Source organism: Mustela putorius, unplaced genomic scaffold, assembly GCF_011764305.1.
Source record: "Mustela putorius furo isolate JIRA1106 unplaced genomic scaffold, ASM1176430v1.1 tig00000129_pilon_pilon_pilon, whole genome shotgun sequence".
Taxonomy (NCBI): domain Eukaryota; kingdom Metazoa; phylum Chordata; class Mammalia; order Carnivora; family Mustelidae; genus Mustela; species Mustela putorius.
In genome coordinates, this window is record NW_025421290.1 from 44,446,665 (window position 1) to 44,467,218 (window position 20,554).

Here is a 20,554-nt window from a genome sequence, read left to right on the forward strand (position 1 = left end):
GGTATGCCCATATATGAGGAGTTAACGGGCTACCTGAGATCTTTTGTAAAATGGTGAACCTATACATTCCATCCACTGAGCACTTATTAGGTACCAGGAGACCTCTTTGTCTCCTGGCCCGCATGGCCTCACCTGACCCTTAAGGTAACTTTGACGGTTCTTATGATAGCCCCTACTACAAAGATAAGGAAACTAAGTCTCAAAGAGGTGAAATAACTTGACTTCAAACTTTCAGGGGCACCTGGGTGGCTGAGTTGGTAAAGTGACCAACTTAATTTTGGCTCGGGTCATGATCTCAGGATTGTGGGGTGAAGCCCCTTGTTGGGCTCCACAGTAAGCATGGAGCCTGCTTAAGATTCTCTCTCTCCCTCTGCCCCTCTCCCCACTCAATCTCTCACACACGCACTCTCTCTCTCTCAAAAATAAAATAAAAAAAATCTCAGAACTGGTCACTGTGATTGCCCAAGAGGCACAGCCGGGATTTGAACCTGGGTCAAGTTTACCAGAGCAGCAACCCAGCCAGCCAGTCGGGCCAGACTGCTTCTGAGAGCCTGACACCTCGCCAGCATCCAAACTGGGCTTCCGGACACTATGTGAGCGGCATGAAACGGGAACAAACAGAAAGCAAACTCTGCCACCCTTCAGAGGGGCAGAAGGCAGCAGCCCGGCAGGCTGAGCAAAGCGCGGGCCTGGGAGCAGGCGGTGCGGCCGGCCAGGACCACGTCACCAGGGCCGGCAGGCTGACACTGGGCAGACTCTGCGGAGCAGAGTGAGGCCCGGGGAAGCATTCCAGCAGGCTTGCCAGGGTTTGCAACTCAAGGACACATCACTTGGTACTGGGAATTCCTGGGAGGAGCAAACCCTCCCTGTGAGAAGCTACTTGATGTGACAGCTTCTGCTGAGTTAATCATAAAAATATTTTGTTATGCTTGAGAGCTGGCCTCTCAACACCCAGTTCCAGTTTATAGATGAAGACGCTGAGACAGAAGTTGCACGGCCTGCACGGGGGTCCAGGGCTAGAAGTTGGGCGACAAGGGGTCAAATCCTTGTCTGACTCATCTGACTTCAAGACCCAGATGTGCCCAGTGCGGAGGCCGGCGCTGAGCCTGGCATGGCCTGCCGGTTACAGGGCTTGTGGTCTGCACGAGCACGAACCCTGAATGGGGCCAGTAAAGGTGCCCAAGTGGAGAAGCACACCAGAAGCTCTTGGAGCCTAGAGAACAGAGCGATGGGAGATCCCGGGAGGGGTTCAGAGAGGAGGGGCCACCCTGGCTGAGACGTTGAGGACAAGCAGGCTCTGCCTAAGATGCAAAGCGGCAAAGAGCAGGACGAGTGGACGGAGAAGCGGGCGTAAAAGTGAGTAGGTGGAAAATTGCAAGGCCCAGTTCAGGCTGCAGAGGGCTTGGGAGTTGTTAAAGGGAGACAGAAGGAGGCAGTTGTCAGAGAGGTAGGCCCCGGGGTCTGAATGGCAGGGATGCGAAGGGGTGGACTGACTGTCCCCTGCAGGCAATAGGGAGCCAGTGAGGGTCCGTGAGTGAGGGAGTGGCATCCTCTAGTCAGGGGCAGCCCCACAAGCAGCAGACAGCATCTGCCCACCCCTGCGAAACGACGTCAGACTGAGCAGGTTCCTTGCAACCTGGCCCCTCAGGGCACATGCTGGAAAATGCCTCCTGGAGTGTCGCTTTCCCTTCTCATCACAAACGCACCCCTCATAAGGGCAAGGGTGCAAGTCCAAAGATCTTTCTCGACAACTGATCAAATGTGCAAACGTCTGATGAGCTGTAGAAAGTGGCCTCCAGGCCCCCAGCAGCGTCTGTGCTTGAAGCCTGTCCTGGTGGGCCCTCAGCCAGCAAAGCACCCGGCCACGCCCCATGGCCAATGCTGTTTGGTAGGTAACAGGTGCCCTGCCTGCTCTACTGTCCTCACCCAGCTCATCTATGACCTACAAATGCCCTTGGGTGGGTGTCAAGTTTACCAGAGACCTTGACCTTTGGATGCCCAAGGAGGCTCATGGCGTTGGGAGAGATGGGAGCAGAAGTTCGTACGCGGGAGGGAGGCCCCCTGCCGTGGGCTGGGCACTGGGCAGGTGCTGGGCATCCCGTACCCACCGACACCAAGGCAGGAGTGACTGTGCCCCTTCTCCAATGGGGAAACAGAAGCTCAGAGGGACCAGCTGTCCTGCCCAGGTCAGATGGCGGCCGAGGCACAGAGGTGGGAGCAAGCTCAGGCCCGTTTGCCCCAGCACCCGTGCCAGGCTGCAGAATGGCCAGCAAAATGAGGAAGTGAGTCAGGAAGGCAAGAGAAGGGGGGTTCCTTTCTGAGTCAGAACAGGATTTCCCATCACACACCCGACTGACTACAGAGGCACACAAGCTTGGGGGTGAACCCCAGCGGCTCCCCGGCAGGGGCCAGCCCCCCGCACTGAGCACGGTTCAGATGGGCACTAGCCGGAGAGAAGCCTGCATAGCTTGAGGTGACGGCTGCTGGGCCTGGTGACGCCTCCCCAGCAGGTGTCCTGGCTGTATGGTCCCAGCTGCAGGGGTCTTGGGCCGGCGCTTCCAGAAGACCAAGGCTGAGAAGAACCCGGCTCTCCCCTTCTCCCGCCTTGTGCCTTCCCCTTCCACCCAGAAGGGCCGAGGAAAGACGAAGGTCAGGCTCTCAAAGGACCGGGAGGGAGGAAGCAGGTGCTCGGGTTGGACTCATTTCATCTTCTAAGCGAGAACCACACCAGGCTTTTTTCCCCTCCATTCTGAAGCCTGGGAGAGGCTTGGTTCCTTTCATGGCAAATCTCGTTTCAACACCTACTCTCCACCAAACGCTGTGGTTGTGGGTCAGCGTGAAAATCACAGAAGGGAAGAGAACCGCCGAGGTCCTGCACCCTTGGGGGGCCTGACAGCTCAGTCTGTCTTTCTGCTTCTGGAAGATGGTCACCGGGCTCACCGTTCTCCCACGGCCTTCCTCCCACCCCTGATCTCTGTAACACGGCGTTTCTCAACCTGAGACCCTCTGCAGCCCCCCCGTTTACATGTCCTATGGGAAGCGCTCACTGAATTCACCTTTCAGAATGTCTCTGTGAACCAGGGATGTTAATCTGTCCCCAGAGACCCTCAGGGGCAGTGCACGAGGGCTCCTTGAGCTAGGAACGTCATGGCGCCTTTTGGGCCTGCCTCCTGGTGAGGTCTGCAGGTCTCACGAGGCCCCCCTGACTGGGGAAGATGAACACCGAGCCTGCCCCACACAACCCATGGTGTTAACCATTAACAGTTCTCATTGTAAGTGACCCAGAACATTCCACAGGTGGATGCCACAACCATCCTCAGCCATTCTGTTTCGCCTGTTGGCGGAGTTGTTCTCAGTTTGACTAGAGAATTGGCAAATGTATCACTTACTTAACAACTGAGTTTCTGATCGACTCTTGCTGGTATCACACACATGGTATTTTCCAGATCATTTTCTTGGCCCTGCCCTTTCTTTCTCTCCAGCATCGGCGGCGAGCCCCCTTTTCCACAAAGAAACAAAACATGTGGTCACAGGGCCCTGTCCCCATGGCTTGTGACAAGGAAGACCAGAGAACGGTCAAATCTGGAGGATGTGGGGCGGCCGGGCGGGGCAGGGCGGGGCTCGTCCTGGTGAGTCACTGCCCAGAGCCCCCTCACACCCAGGCACAAAGGCCTGCCTCTTCTGGACACTTCCTCAAAGCAGCCCGGCCTCCGGAGCTAGCCTGCTTGGCAGATTCAGACCTAAGCTAAGTGGATTTAACTTCTCGGACTTCACTTTCTCACCTGTAAAATGGGAAGAAGCGGGGCACCCGGATGGCACCGTTGGTAACGCCACCGACTCCTGATTCCATCAGGTCAGGATCTCAGGGTCGTGAGATCAAGCCCGGCGCTGGGCTCCCCTCTCAGCATGGAATCTGCTTGGGATTCCCCCTCTCCCTCTGCCCCTCCCCGCTCTCCCTACCTGCTCTCTCTCTCTCTCTTAAATAATTTTTTTTTAAAAAAATCTTTAAAGTTGGGGTAATAACAATAATATGAACTTCCCATTGCTGATCTGAGAAAAAGGCGAGGTCTGTTGTGAAGCGGTTAGAACAGTGCAGGTAAACAGCAAGGGTTACATAAGTGTTTTAAATAAATAATAAGTTGACAAATGGGGGGAGGAAGGAAAACAAAACAAACCAAAAGCCAAGACGCGATATAACAGTGCAGCAAAGAGGAAATGATGAAGAAAAGTTTGTGGCATCATTTCGCGGAGTATTCTGGGCCATTCACAATGAAAACATGTGACGGTTCCCACTGAGGCAGAGTCCAGGAGACCCCACCCATTCTGGACCAAGGGCCGGCAAACTTTTTCTGGAAAGGATCGGGAGTATCCCAGCCATATGGTGTCTGTCACAGATCGTCACAGCTACTCAGATCGGCAGTTGTGGTGTCAACACAGCCGGGGCAACGTGTGAACCACCAGCATGGCTGGGTTCCAGCAGCTTTGTTGATAAAAACAACTGGCACTTGGCCAGGGGGGCTGTAGTTTGCCAACTCCTGCTGGTAAATTATGCAAAAGCTGTGTCAACACAAAACAAAAAAGAGATACAGATAGAAGGGAATGTGGAAAAAGACAAGGGGTTCTCTTAGAGCAGTGGAATCACAGGTACATTGTTGTAATTTCGATTTCCTTAAGGTGGTATCACAATTTAAAAAAAAATTGAAGGGCTTTAATGTAACACACTCTAATAACACATTAAGAGATTTCGCTGTTCTGTCAGACTTTCCAAACAAGTTCACGTGAGCATTAAGCCCAACAAGGACATTATGCTGCACAGAACAGGTAGAGACTTTGAAGTATGGCGGGTCTGGGACTGAACTTGCCAGCTCTGTTTTCTGTGTGACTTTGGGCAAGTTTATGAACCTCTCTGTTCCTCCGTGTATCTCAGTTAGAAAGTGAGAATTAAAACGCACCCACAAGCACACAAAAGCCTGGCACTGAGCCTGGGGCACAGTAGGGCTTGCCTCTCAGACCCACCAGGACCTACAAGGATCCACGTGAGCCAGATCCCTCTGCCCCTAGGCCTGTGTCATCATCAAGAACAAGGCAGATTAGAAAGCTGGGCATTCTTTCCAGGTAAGAAAAATGCCCTGCTGTGGTTTTCAGGTTTGGTTTAGAAAACAACAACTTGACCATCATTTTTCAATTAAGAAAAGGCACTCCAGCTGTGGGAAGAACAGCCCCAGGAAGGGAGTGTTCATTCCAGATGGGAGTTCTTGGAGGGAGCCCTGGGGGCTTGCTTATTGAACCCTGGGGAGACCCTAGGCCAGACAGAGGCAAAGCCATGCCTGTTCTCCTTAGGCATCAGAGTGCTTCGACTCCTCCCCCAGAAGCCCGCCAGTCTCTCTCTTAAGATTTTATTTATTTATTTTGAGAAAAAGAGAGAGAGAGAGAGTATGAGCACAAGCAAGGCGTAAAGGGAAAGGGAGAAGCAGGCTAACAGACTCTCGGGTGAGCAGGGAGCCCAATGGACTCGGGACTGTATTCCAGGATCCCGGGATCATGACCCGAGCCGAAGACAGATGCTTAACTGACTGAGCCACCCAGGCGCCCCAGAAGTTTCAGAAATAGAGTGCACGGTCCACAGATAGCTGGCTTATAAATAAAGATAAAAATTCCCATCTACATAATGGAATACAATACTGGGAATATAAACGACAGGTGTGTGGAAAACAGCACACATATGAACAAATGCAAGATTCCAGAAGCTTAGATTAGAGCCTTTACATAACACTCATACTTCCCAGGACCACCTCAGATATCTCTAGAGGAGAAAGTTTGCAGGACCAGAGTCCTCTCCTCTTGGCAGAAAAGGGCATTTAAGGGGTTGGGGTCAGGGCCTCCCGGACTTAAACCCTTCAGTGCTCCACAGCCCCTGAGAAAATCCTCAGTGCTTAACAGGACACCTAAAGTCCTTCTCCATTTATCTCTGCAGCCTTACCTTCCTCACTTCCCACTTCCTTCCCTGTAACAGGAGCTTCCTGGGCGGGGCCCTCCCCTCTATGCTCTTCTCTCCCTGGCTCCATTTACCCATCACTGCTTCCAGGAAGCTCTCCAGGATTTTTCCTGGGAATTAACATTGCTAAATACCTACTAGGTGTCCGGCACTGTGTTCAGTGTTCATGCACATTCAGCTCATTGATGTCTCTCACCTACTCTCGGAAGCACAGCAGGAAGGATTGATTGCCTTTTTTATAGGAAAATCAAGATTCAGGGGGATGGTAATAATCTGCCCAGGGTTACACAGCAAGGAATCCTGCTGCCATCTTCTTTCATCTTAGCAGAGCCCAAGAGGTTTAAAATGGTCCCCATGCTGCTGAAATGGCAAGGTGATTTCCACAGTCAGAAGAGTCCACACCCTGTATTGTTAACCCCTGCGACGTATTTGCAAGCCTCACGGCACCCTGGAGACGTTCCCCTCAGGGAACCTTCACCTCTCTGCAGTCCAAGGTCAACTGTTAACAGGCAGTGCAGATTATAATTAGCACATGCCTGTTCCTGCCAGGGCTTCAAGATGCCAGGTTCAGGATACGTCTGTGGGAAGCCAAGGGCACCCAGCTTGTGGGCCCACTGCCGTTCCTCTCTGCTCTGGGATCTCAACAGGAGGGTGTGACCCCCAGAGTGACATCCTTGTAGGTGTAGAGGTCCCACCCAGATTGCCTGGACCTCAGCACCAGGTGGAAGCCATCCTCCAGGGCTTAGGGGAGTGGGGTGTGTCCCAGGCCCAGGACACTATGGCCCTACACCCCTCCTGGAGGGGCCCGTGTCTGGGCTTGGGTGCCCCGTCAGTCCCACAGGATAGTCCTCCACTGTCAAGGACAACCCATGGCATCTGATGACCTTGTCACCATCCATATCCCCCTTGACCCTCTCCCTGGCAGTCCCCTGCCTAGGGCTGGAGTGAGACTTTCCTCCTGGAAAAGCCTGGGCTCCCGGGTTCTTGCCACCAGTCCCTTTGCGAGCCCATGTCCGTTCTGGCCATTGCCCTGGCAAGGTCACCCACCCAGTGGGGCGGGCGGACAAGGGTGGGCCACATGTGAGCCTGGCACTTGGTGCTCCCACCCCAAGAAGAGGAGCAGATACATACTGAGCTGCCGCACGAGGCACACACCATCAGACTTTCTAAAATGTGTTTTGTCCCCTGCCCTCACACAACGCCGGCTTTCACAGATTTCCTTGAAGGGACTGAGGGCCCACGTGCCACCAAGCCTGAGTGGGCCACACTGCACAGGAGGGCCGCCACCACCCAGGGGAAAGTGCCTTCTTTCTGCCTCCATGGGAAGGCGCCACCTGTACTCCATCCCCGGCCTGCTGGCAACCGGCAGGTGCTCAGCGACTCCCCTCTTCCTTCACACCCTCTTCAGAGCACGTGCAACCTTCTGGTCCGGCCCGTGGCGTTCTTGCCTGCTTATTGAATCTAGAGGCTTCTAGAGCTTTCCAGAATGTATGTTCCATCAGAGCAGAGACTCTGCCAGTTATGTTCACTGCTCGCATCCCACTTCCTGGGACCGTGCCTGGCACACAGTAGGTCCTCAGCAAGGAATAAATGACTCTCTGCTCTACGTGTTCAGTGTCATTCCTTCCTCCAAGAAACCTTTATGGGCCTCCAGGTGCCAAATGCAGCAGAGGAGACATGACAGTGGGGGCCTTCCCTTGAGGAGCTCACAGTATATGGGGAGAGAGATGCAGAAACACAGAAGCCCGGTGATGGAGCTGAGTGAGGTCCAGCTCAGAGGGGCACAGTGGGGCTGGGAGACACAGCTTGTGGTGAGGAGCAACGGTCGGAGGAGAACTCATGCAAAGAAGCAAAGCCTGAACGAGCCTCTGAGTCATTCGCCCCAGCGTTAGGGAGACCCTGAGCCCCCAGCCAGTCCCCCCACAGCATTTATGGAGCGCCCTGTGCTCTGGGGACCTGCAGTGGGGGGCAGGCGGGCAGGAGCGGGCGGGGGGATTGGTGTCTCCCGTCATGTGCCATAGACCCAGTGACTCCTCACGCACAGGGGCTCTGAGCAGACACTGAGGCTCAGGGGAGAGCTGACCCCCTCCTGCACCGCCCAGCCACGACCCAGACTGCCCAACGCCACAGCTGGGACGGTGCGACCGATTGACCAAGTGGGACCAACTGTTCTGGTTTGCTCCGGTATGCTCCACAATTTCCCTGTTTCTGCCCTGAAAGTCCTGTAGTCCAAGAGACTCCTCCATCTAGGGCAAACTGGGGACAGTTGGTCCCATCTGTGCCCATCTATCTTTCTCTCCCAAGACCCCTCCCCCAGTCCTGACGCCCCTGTCCATACCCCAACCTCTCCGCCACTCACAGGTGGGGGCTGGGTTTCCAGAGCCTGTGTCCAGGCCGCTTGTCCTCAGGTAGCCGAGAGAGGGAGATGCTCCAGGTTACGGGCGGGGCAGCCGACCCTCGAGCCCAATGTCCGTGTGTCCTGCTCTCAGACAAGGGCAAGGAGTGCGGGAGACCCTGGCTGGCCTCTTCCCCCAGCTCGGAGCCTAACCGCAGCTGGCCCAGATGCGTGATCCCTCCACGGTCTCCCTTGCCTGGGCTTTATCTCCAGCGGCCTCCACAGTCCAAGGTGAGGCTTCCTCCCCAGCCTTCTTTTGTGCAGTCAGAGCAAGGCCCACTGCAGGCGCCCGGACAAACACATGCTCAGGCAACAGCCCACTAACAATGACATTTCCATCCCCATTTTACAGATGGGAAAACCGAGGCCTGACACTGGTTAGGAACTCACCGCCAGTATCTGTTTCCTAAGACTCCAAGGATTCCATTCTTCAAATGCAGCTACCCTGAATCCAGTCTTCTAGAACCTTCTAGAGCCTTCCCCACTAACCCTGCAGAGACTCAGACACCACAGATCTTCTTGCCCAAGGGGAGTCTGGTAAAGTTAAAGACTTCCTCCAGATGCCTGTTTCCAGGCTGGGACTACTAAACCAGAACTCCCTGCAGAATGACAAAGATCCCCCCCGCTAAGATATTTACAGAAAACCCTCAGCCTGGGGCCTTCCATGGGCTGCTGGAAGTCCGTACGGTTCCCCAAATGATACTTATCCCCAAAGAATTTGAGGCACAGTACAGAGCCTGGCTAGAAAGGGAAAGATGCTGATTACATTAACTGCTCAGCAAGTACTTAGCTGAATTAGACTTAATTCCCCCTCTGGTCCACTGGTATGACATTGCATGGAAAGAGCTAGGTCCTTCGAGTTACACAGCCTTCCAGTTCTACTGTTTATAATCAGCCGTGGCCTTGGATGAGCTCTGTAACTTCTCGGGGCCTCCTCCATAAAGTGCCAAGTAAGATCTACTGTGCAGGGTTGCTGGCTGAAGGGAAAAAGCTGCCCCAGCCACCTGTGCTCTTGAACTCATTGCAGGGGGAGAGGACACAGCTGACCTTCCTGGAGAGTGTGCTATGTGCATGGTACGTGTTAAGCCTCGCACTGATCATTCCATTGTTGTGGTAGGTCCCACTATTCTTGCCTCCCCAGATGGAAGAAGCGAGGCTCAGAGAGGCTGAGCCACCTGCCCAAGGGTTGCACAGCCAGCACAGGGCAAGTTTTCTCTCTCCAGGTTCCTCTCTTCCCCGCCACTAGACTTGAGGTTTAGCTGAATGCAGGAACTGAGTCACCGACCCAAGGTTCTATTTTAAGCAGCAGGCTTCAAAGACTGAGACCTGTTTCAGAACTAGCGTCCAGAACCAAAATGATTAGAACAACAACTCGCTCCAATTAGCAAAACCCACGGTCCCCAGCAGCAGGGGCTTCTAGTACAGGCGCCTGCAAACCACCACCCACTGCCTGTTGCAGTATCCAGCTTTCCAGCTAAGAATGATGTTTCTGTTTTCAAATGAGGGGGTGCCTCAGTGGCTCAGTCAGTTAAGCATCTGCCTTTAGCTCAGGCCATGATCGCAGGGTCCTGGGATCGAGCCCTGCATGGGGCTCTCTGCTCAACAGGGTGTCTGCTTCTCCCTCTGCCTGACACTACCCCCTGCTCATGCTCTCTCGGTAAATAAAATCTTGTTTAAAAAATAATGGTTGCGGGAAAAAAACTGAGAGAGTAATATTTTATTATGGGTAAAAATGACATGAAATTCTAATTCCAACCTCCGTAAACAAAGTTTTATTGGCCACAGCCACGGTGCCTTGCATACAACGGGAGAACCGAATCATTGCAGCAAAGTCTGTGTGGCCCATAATGCAAAGATAGTGACTATCTGTTCTGTCACAGAAAAGGTTTGCCAATGCTGTTTATCAGCTCCACACAAAGACCTCACCCCTCCCGCTCCGATCAGCACAGCATTCCTGAGAGGTGTGGAAATCTAGAAGACTCCATACTATTCCTTTCAGCCAAAAGTCTGCAATCCTTGATATCCACATCGGGCTGACCAGTTAAAAGACAACAGGAACCTCACAGAGTCAGGAAAGAGGGGCTCATGGGCCAGCTCGCCCGTGGCACGAGGTGACTCCCCCAGATGCAAGCAGGAAAAGTGGGCTGGGGCCAGGCAGGGTCTGTTCTCCTGGAGTTCAACTTCCAGGTCCTTTCTGGAGAGCTGAAGCACTGAGGGCAGGGGTTGGGCCCTCCTCCATCTGCGAAGTCAAGGTCTGAAGCAGCAGATTTCTCACGACCCTCCAAGACCTGGTTCTCCCATGTGCCAGTGAGGGTGCCAGGGTCCTATGGAGTCAGATCCTGGTAACTTTGCATTCACTGGGTTTATGCAGCAATGTCTCGGGGGGAAAAGAAAACCCCTGAGTGTGTCCCAGGGGGCTTCCCAAGCTGCGGCTATGATCCAGGAGAGATGGAAACCCACTGTGACTGAGAAAACCAGCTGGCCTCTTCGGGGGAGAGGGTCACTGAGTAAAGCAAGAGGGGGACACCGCAGGCACTCTCACCCCCGACTCTGCTAACCCTGGCTCCCCAGGGGCCAGGCGGCTGGTGTGAACAGTCTGGGCCATCTGCCCGTTTTGCTTGGCCATCCACAGGGAGCGCCTCTCAGATCCATCAGGACGTGGGGCCTGGAGGGGCCCTTGTAGGCCAACAGTCACAGTTCTTACATACCTCAGCCATCTGCGTATCACATCTGCAATCCGGGCCCTATCTAGGGATGCCCGCTCTGATTATTTTTTCTCATTAGTGTTTTTTTGCTTTTTATTATTCCCACTTACACTCAGATTTCTTTTAAAAGGAGAATTTTTATCTTTACCTCAAAGAGACAACCAGAGTGAGGACCGATTACCACGTACAGAACCTCAAAAGGGATAAACAGTGCATGTAAACACCGTTTACTTAACTCCGTCTGAAGCTGTTGCTAGCTTGTGCCCGAGGCTGCTCATCGTTAGGGATGGGCAAGCGTTCGAGCCAGACGGGACCCCACGGAGACAGAGCCCAGCGGTTCTCAAACAACCCCATGTGGCAGGATCGCTCAGGGAGCTTCGAAAAAAACACAGGTAAGCAGCCCTGGGTCCAGATTTGTACACTGACCTAAAGCTAAGCCCAGGTGATTAGGAGAACATTGCATAATCTGAAGGTTAAAGGGGAAAAGTCAGAGGGGAGGAGAGAAAGATGGAGAAGGGAATTAAGGTCATTACCTGCTCTGGGCACCTGTCACCACATTCGTCCTGTCTGTGATCAGTAGCCCCCAGTCCCAACTCAGACCTCGGACCTCACTTACACCCTTAGACTGTACTGAGGACCCCGAGGCTCAGGGCTGGGATAAGACTGGAGGGCCCAGTGGGCTGACCTTGACTTTTTCCCAGTCAATTCTATGAGAGAAAAAAGTCACTCTGGGATGGCTGGGATGCTGGGAGGAATGTGAGTGATCAAGATACACAGTCTGCACCCTATACACCCCAAGAAGAGCATTCCCGGGGTTGGGGGGGCAAGCTCCACCCATAGCGTCCCTGGGCCCCCCCGGAGAATGGGCCCCCGCCAGGAACACCTGAGCCAAGCTGACTAATCAGCAACATGCAGATCCAGCCACTGGGACTTCCCCAGCAGAGGCGGGCGGAAGTGGCCAGGTCCCTTGCACGTGACCCACCCTGCCACCAAAGTCACTTCCCTAGCTGAGGAGCACCCTGGGGGGAAGGGGGAGTGCTCAGAGAAGCTGGAAATGGAAGAGCCAGGGCAGCTGGGACCACGCACTCACTCAGAGCTGGGAATCCCGTGTCCACGTGGGCCACTCTGCAGGGAATGCGTGACCAGCCCCATGAACAGGTGAATTGGCCCGGCCCATGCAGGTGTGACGTGACTTACCAAGATGGCACTCCCCCACAAGACTCCACAGGGCACAGACATGCCTCTGGAGTCTTCCTCCCCCTCCAGCTCAGCGGACGTCTGGCACACGACTTCCAGCACCGAAGAGCTACAGCCTGGCCATGAACTCGGGTCTCTCTGGCTCTCCATGCAACGTGGGTCCAGCGAGGAGCCGCGTGACCAACCCCGCCACTGCCTAGAGGAGACCAGCGTGGAGACCTACAGGGCCACCCCCTCACCAGGCCAAAGGAGCCCGTGAAGCAGCAAAGACCGCTGGGAGCCTCTTCCCTTCCCCCGCCCAGGCATTCTGGTGGTGTCGCCTAGAAGGAAATGAGGACAAGAGATGCCACAGATGGAATTTCCTACAAACCCATTTTCCAAACTCATTTCTGAGCCAAGCTGCATTTGAAACCAGCAAACAGATAAACAGGCAAATCACATCAGCCAGGCTTCACTGCTGCTCAGTCCCGAATGGAGGAATTTAACCTGACAGCCCCAACTGGCTCACACCCAGCCGGCAACGGCCAGCTTGTGGTCACTGAGTTCTCAACAGGGAGTGAGCACGCCGCAGGCGGAGCTCCAGGACCTCGGGGGACAAAAGGGCGTGGTCGGGGTGGGATGCCCCGGGGTGGGTCCTGGCTCTGGAAAACCTGTGGCATTCCCGGACGCATGTAACATCGGCCCCACAGCAAGGATTTCCTGAGGAATGGCCTGTCAGCCTGAGCGCCTCTGGGGGTTGCCGAGGAAGAACTCCAGAACGCGATGCTTGGGGAGGAGGCCTGAGCTCTAGGTGTGACTCACTGCGGCCAGCCCAGTGCAAGCCCCGCACGGAATGTGGAGAGGCCACTGAAGGCTGGGGGTCCCCTGCACGGGCTGTGGAGTCAGAGGGTCAGAGCTGAATTCTAACTCCGCTGCAAAGTGGCCAAGGGGTCCGGTCTTGAACGTCTCTGTAAAAGGCGACCCTCAGAGCCTGCCTCCTGGGCTGCCGGGAGGACACAGAGGGGCAAACGCAGCTGGTATTTGGGGCAGCGTAGCCACTCCTGAGGGCTGAGCAGATGTTAGCCATCAGGATCGAGTGTGCCGGGCCCCTCGGGGGGCAGTCGGTGCCCCTTGTCAGTTTCTACTTCCATTCATCCCATAAGTACGGACTGAGCACCTACCACCTCGGTGAGGCTCTGGGGACAGAAAAAAAAATCCTTGCCTCTCACGGAGTTGACCCGCCAGCAGCGGAGATGGAGGCTACGCTCCGGGGCCAAGAGGTCGGGTGATTTCAGGGAGTGATAAGTGCAAGGGAGACTCAGAGAGGGAATGAGCGTCAGATGTGAGCCCCAGGGGTTGCTAAGATGTGTCGGATCCCAGACAGGCCCTAGGTCCGGCGCCGGCCTGGGAGAGCTCAGGAAAACGGACAGCTCTCCAAGAAGACAGTCTCCAAAGAAGGCCACAAAGGAAGTTGACCAGTGTCCCACCTTCTCTCCCCAGCCTTGGGGAGACACCTTTCTCCTCGGTGTCCTGGGAATTACTAGGACCTGCCCCATCCTCTCCAGTTGGGGGAGCTCATTAGGGTGGCATCGGCACCCCTAGAGTTTGTAAGATGCGATTTTGAACTGTAGAGCCATTTAATTAAAAAATAACAACAAGGGAATGAAAAACCCCATATATCTGTCCCCACGGAGGTCACAATCCTTGCGAAATCAGACGAGAAAGCTGAAATTCAAACACCAAATGGAAAGAAAGTACACGAGGAATAGGAACACAAACCCTCAACCCCGCTGGGTGGCCCGAGGCAGGCTTCTAGGAGGAGATATCTAGCAGGTGTTGGTGGGGAGGAGCTGGGGGAGGGGGACAGGTCTAAAGGCAGGGAAAGTCCAGGATGGGTTTGTGGTCTCGTGGGACCGGGAGGTAGCCCAGATGGTAGAAAGCACAAAAGGCCAGCCGGGCAGCCTGGGGCCTGGGACTTAGTCCTCAAAGCAAGGGGGAGTCCCTGGAGGGGACAGGCATGGGCTCACCTGCTTAAGTAACCTGGTCTCCCCGACGGTGGGCAGATTGCAGCGGGAGACTCGGATGTCCCCAGACACCTCCTTGGAGGCCATGGCTCTTGGATGAGAGGACATCCAGACTTCAAGGCACCTGGGAGCTCTCCTAATTTCAGCCTCCCATTTCGAAGGGCAGGGAGCCAAGACTGGCCCAAGTGAAGGTCAGTGTGCCTGGGGACCAGCCAGCCCCTCCCATCATCACAGAAGGGCCAGCTCTTTGAAAGAACAAGGCAAGAGGCTACCCCCAGTGAGTCAGCCTGCTGTATTAATTCACCAAATGTCACTAGGGAGGGGCTCAGGCCTTTCCAGGCCTCAAAGAAAGCTCCTGGCTTAATTAGAGGCCCACCCGTGACTCCAGGGGCCTTACCTCTTCAATGCAGGCCTCGTGAAGAGCCAGACGGCCTAACCCCGAAGACAAGGCTGTCTACTTCGTCTGCCCAGCCCAGCTGGTGTTACGGCACGAATGCAGATGAAACAGACTTTTAGGGAAGGTGGCTTCGAGGGAAGAGTACCAGCCAGGGACCAGAAGACGCCATCTCACATCCCAGATTGGCCCCGAGGCACCAGAGAGACCTGGGCCAGGCACTTCCGCTCACTGAGACTCTGTTTCCCCACGGGGAAAATTAGAGACCCAGAGGAGATGAAGACAAGGCTCGGGCTGGCTCTTGTTCTCCGCCGCAGCTGTCTCTTGCAAACCCTTCGTGAACACTGCACACACAATCTCCGCAGGCACAGACAGGCAGGGCTTGTTTCCCAGCTTCTGAAAGCCGCCTGGCTGGGGCATAAGCCTTGCCCGGTGGGGAGGCACCACCAGCCCCGACAGGCACATGACAGATGGGCTCACGGCGCCTCAACTGGCCCCAGGAAACAGGGCAGCGAGAGGGACCAGCCCTGGTCTCGACCGCACAGATGAGCGCACACGGGCTTGACACACAGCCGCCTCTGCGCCAGCTGCAGATCAGGAGAACCACCACCGAACCCATCAGTCCTGCACCACCATCCCCCGGGGCCTCAAGCCCCATTGGCCTCTGCAGAGGGAAGGCCCGAAGAATAGCTGTGATCTGGGCAGAAGGAAGGTGGCCCAGAATTGAAGGGAGCACCAGGGTCAAAAATGGGAGGGATTCCCCAAATCTCAGCGCACTGCTGTCCTGCTCCCCCGTAAGCAGGAAGAAGTAGCGTTAGAGCCGGCAGCCTCCAGAGCCTTCTGCGCTCTGACAGGTGGGCAGACACCGCCCAGGTATGCTCGACCAGGGCATGTCCCATGACTGCAGCTTCTGGGGAGCGAAGGACACATTCACAACACAACACACGCAAAACAGTTCCTGTCTTTTCAGTTCTTCCTCTGGGTGGGACCCCGGCTCCAGCCCTTACCTGCCCTGGGATTTGGGGGAAGGCATTCAACCTCGCTGATCCTGTTTCCCCAACTGAAAACCGTGGTACGCATACCCAGGGCAATAAGCTGTTTTGATGACTTACGAATAGATCAAGTGTGCCCCCCAAAGACCAGGAGGAACACGGGGGGCTGTCCTAGGAGGGTTTCGCAGCGGAGGGTATGGGTACTGCTTATGAACGCCCTTGGAGGACACGACCATGTCTGTGTTCGTGCAAGTTCTAGAAGTGCTCATGTGTGTGGTCATGGCACACTGTAGCTTCTTTCTGACTTTTTAAAAATTAAAATGATTGCGTTAGTTTAGTCTTGAATATGCCACCCATTTCTCTGCCTGTCCCGAGGAGGTGGCCATGACCCTTGTCACCGTGGTGGCCTGGGTGTGGCAGGCGGGGCCCTGATGAGAGTCACACAGGTGTGGGAGCCCAGAGCGAGCTGTCTTCCCTGCTTATGTGCCTAATGTTGATTTTGGCCGCGGCACTTCCATTAGCCATAAAACCAGCAGGTTGGTCCAGGTGACCCGAGGTCCCTCCCGGCTCAAACATTTCAGGACTTTCTGATTCATAAGCATAAATCATTACACGGAGACTTTAGAAACTCCTGTTGATAACCTGAGATTGCTGTGTTCGCACCATCTTCTAGCTGTTAGGACTTCAGAAGAGGGAGATGATTTCTCCAGAAGAGGAAACCATGTGTCTGTCTCACACTAGGATTTGTCTGTGTTTTATTTCTTAAATCCAGCCGGATTAACATCTGAATCCATGGGAAGAGTCTGATTTCCTAAGAGGGCTTCCTGAAATGTTTCATATTTCATATTACCTTTTCATTTTATCGGCATGTAAGATTTGATATCCACAATGGAATATATGTGTGTGTGTGTGTGTGTGTGTGTGTGTAATCAGATACATACTTGTAAACGAAGAAGCATAAAACTATTTTAAAAGAGTATCCACGAGCATACCACTTGACAGAAGAAATAGAACGTGATGGATGCCAGCAAGGATGCATCTCCCTTGCCCTGTGCCCTCTTCCCCTCCAAAGATAACTACCCTGGGTTTGGTTTTCCCCTGCCTTTTATAAAATCTGCTTAAATCTATGGCACAGGATCTATGTAGAGAGGGGCACAGAAAACATACATGTCCTTACCAATAGTTACAGAGGACATTCCTCTGTCGCAGACCCCATGACCCTCCCAATCCCCTCTTACCCTCCACCCCGATGCCCCCCGCAATGGTCATCTCTGACTCATTAAAGGTGATCACTTCTCCCACTTCGCCATTGCTCTACTTCCCATATCCACATCGCTAAACAACTCACGGTTAGCATTTGTGTTTTGACGTTCGTTCCTACTCGGCAGCTCTCCGCCCAGCCTTTCAAAGCATTTCAGAGATGCTGGGATTCCCTGCCCAGAGTATGCAAACTAGAAATCCAGGCCAGAGGGGCAGGCCGCCGCACATTGTTCTGGTTACACTAGGATTAGTAGTGATAAAACCACGGCAAGTCCTCCGATGTGTCCCCACCCTGCGGCGCATTCTACTGAGCCTTGTCCCCCATTGTCTGATTTATCCCCCACAGCAACCCCACAGGGAGGTGTGGGGGCCTCATATCTCTACTTTAGAGATGACCAAACCGAGGCTTGGGCGGCTGGGACTGTCCCCCATCTGCTTCCTGCTGCTTAGCTCCCCCAACGCTGTCCCCAGATCCCAAGGCTATGATTCCTTGGCTGGGGGGGGGGGGCATGGAGAGGGTCAGCAGATAATTCCAGAACTCCCATCTCCTCCTCCCGGGTTCTTCTCTCGGGGGGCCCTGTTGAGCTATGTTTCGAGGTTGCAAGGAGAAAAAGTTCAGAATCCATTCTTTTCCAGCAAATACCAATGTCTTAGTGATAACCAGGGTCCTATCTCGTCAATACTATTCTCCTGAGGGTCCGCGGATAACACAGTCCTTCCTTTGAGACTCGCTGTGGGGTGTAATGAAGAGCAGCAAGTCAATGGCCCCGAATTCAAATCCTGACTCTGCCGCTCCCAGCTTCTTCATTTGTCCCCTCATCTGTAAATGGGCCAGGAGTGGCAGCCTCGGCTGCGGTCAGGGCCATAGGAGAGACGGGAAATGCTTCCTGAGAGCCCACAGACACTGGGGTCCCCTGGAAGGCCCCCTCTAATCTCTCTTCCTGGGTTAAAGACCAGCTTTCAGGGGTGTAAAAGCTCCAGGGCCTCCTGCCACTGCACAGACATGGGTTTTCAAGGCAGAGAGGAAAGGGCAGAGCTGTGGTGGGCAGAGGGGACTCAGGTATCCCCCTGCCATGGACCCCGTCACAGTAAACTGTGACAGCTGTTTGCATGGGCTCTGTCAGACCAATGCAAAATGCTGTTCCTAGAATGCCTCATTTAATGCTCACAGCACCCAAGATGGGGACATTATGGTCACCCCCCCTCTCGTGGGGAAGAAAATGCAAGCTCTGAAAGGTGAAGTGACTTTTTCATGGCCAAAGCTGGACTGGACTACGATCTTCAGCTTTTCAAGGCAGCCTGGGTCTAACGTGGCCACCTCTGTTCGTAACAGCTGGGCCACACGGGAGGCCCCATCACCCTCTTGGCTCTCAGGGGCTCCACCGTTTTTAGGGGCTCATGCTGGACCTGTCCAGTCTTACCTCCCCAGAGCAGAGGTCACCCTGCAGCCACGCCAGGATCCCCCAGCTGTCCTGGCCCCAGGCTGTGGCATGACGAGGCCCCGCAGCCACACAGACAAGGACAGGTCTTCAACGGTTACAGAACATGCAAAGCAGCTGGGAGAGAGGGTTGGTTGTTCCCATGGAGACGCAAGGAGTTCCAAAGCGGGTGCCCATAGGGGGCCAGCCTGCACCCTGGGGCAGAAACCAGAGTCTGGATTCTCAGATCTTCCCTCAGGGCCACTAGCAAATCCTCCGGCCTCCTCAGGACCCCCAGCAAGGCAGAAGTTCCAGAAATAAGCCTCCCCAGCCCACTCCCCCCCTCCAGTTGCCCCCAGAGGGGCCTCCCTAGCTGAAAACAGCGCCCTGGGGCCGGCAGGCTTGGCACAGCTGTGACTGTCGGCAGCCCAGCGAGGTCCTGCTTGAGGAATGTGCAGACCCCACACGTGTCAGAGAGCCTGGCTGGGGCACGGTTACAGGAAACAGAGCAAAACAACCCGTTGGCACCAGCTTGTCCCTCCCGCCTCCCGGCTCCTGGCCCCCGGGGGCCGCTGGCTGTGCAGGAGGCAGGGCCTGACCCTTGGAGAGAGCCAGTTTCTGTTCTCGGTCCTGCAGCTCTGGGCAAACCGCTCCTCATCCCCCGGCCTGCTTTCTCTCTCCTTGGTGGATGAAGAAGGCTGTCCCGCCAGGCTCAGAAGGGCTGTGATTTTTGTGACATCCTCCCTTTGTGGGAGGATGGTCTCTTTTCCCCCATGACTCCCCCTGCCCTCTCTCACCTGGGCTGGGGCATGTTTCCTGGGCATGTCGGGCTCCCCCACTGGTGCCAGGAGGAAGTGATCCCTGCGGAGACCTGGGAGAGGGTCCCAGGGCAGCCTTGAGCCAGGGGTTTAGGACCAAAGTGATAAAATAAGAACATTCATTATCACCCACTGCAGCCTTATAGTTTTGAGGCAGAGGTCAGCTGAGCTGCATGGGACCCTCACCTGCTCCTGAGTGGACCACCTGGTTACTCCCACCAGGTGCCCCCTCTAGAGTCAAGATCTGAAAACCCTGAGGGGAGTCAGCATCCATGTGGGGCACACTCAGGCCGTGCAAGAGATCTTTGGCTCGCTAGGCCCTCCTTGAGAGATGTAGGATGAGGCTCAGAGACGCCAAGGGGCTCGCCCAGAGCTGCACAGCCGGCAGGAGGTAGGTGTGTGAAGGAAACCGAGGCAGCCTGGGGCGACCTCCCCCGCCTAGCACGCGGGCTCTGGGCTGCCTCAGGCACTACGAGGAGCGCGCGTGGTCGCCGGGACCGGGGATTCCCGCGCGCGTTTACTGCCCAGGCCCGGGACACGCGGCGGCGCGTGTCCGCGGTGACAGGTCCCTTGGCCCCAAGCGGAGGTTGAGCGAAGACGGGAGGCGGCGCCCGGCCGGCCTGGGACACGCTGCTCAGGGCTTAGGGGCTTTTTCTTGGGGACCGCACCTCCCGGCTCGGGGAGCGGAAAGGCTCGGGGACTTCGCAGGCGGCAGGGAACGGTTGGGTTTAAACTAAAAATACCCGCCCGCCCGCAGCTGTCACGCCAGGGCCCCCGCCCCCGCGTCCGGCGCGCCTCCCCGGGTCCCTTCGACTTTCGGCGACCCGTGCCCCTGCGGGACGCGTCGCGGCTGGGCGGGGGGCTGCGGCCCCGACCCTCCCCGCCCCGGCTCGGCCTCCGGGTCCCGTGCCACTTACCCGGTCCGGAGCGTGCAGGAGCGCGGCGCCGCGGGCAGCTCTGGCCCAGCCGCCCTCCTCCCTGCGTCCCGGGCGGCTCCGGAGAGGGGCGGGCCTGGGGCGGGGCCGGACACTCGCCCCCAGCCCCGCCCAGTCCCCTCCGGGACCTGCCGCGGGAGCCGCCCTCGGGCAGTGCCACCCGGCAGGGCTGGGGAAGGACGCGCCTGGCTCCGCGCGCTCCGCGGAGGCCCCCGGAGCACGGCTCCAGCCGCCCGGCGCCGGATCTCAGACCCCTCGGAGGGAGGGATCGCGGCCGCGGGGGCTCCCCATCTTCACCCCCGGCCCCGCGCCCGGGGCCGCGCACTCCCGCCCGGGAGCCACCCGGATCTCCGGACCCCTGCCTGCCTCTGCCGGGGTCTCATCCTTGGGGATGACACAGAGCTGCCTCTCCCCCGGGGAAAGTTGGATCCGGGAGGGAGTT

The 20,554-nt window shown here is 55.9% G+C and overlaps 1 protein-coding gene across 2 annotated transcripts in view; it reads right to left on the reverse strand.

Moving 5' to 3' along the window:
- Window positions 1-20,197, reverse strand: part of SYNE3 (spectrin repeat containing nuclear envelope family member 3) — an 82,028-nt gene extending 61,831 nt beyond the window's left edge. The window contains exons 1-2 of one of the 2 annotated variants that reach the window (XM_013057425.2): window positions 20,095-20,189; window positions 19,157-19,230 (exon numbers count right to left, since the gene is read on the reverse strand). The gene's annotated coding sequence lies outside the window, so the exon portion shown is untranslated. Of the gene's footprint in view, window positions 1-19,156; window positions 19,231-20,094 lie in introns of both variants that reach the window. The other variant, XM_004754743.3, reaches the window with a different exon arrangement.
- Between the last annotated feature and the right edge of the window lie 357 nt (window positions 20,198-20,554).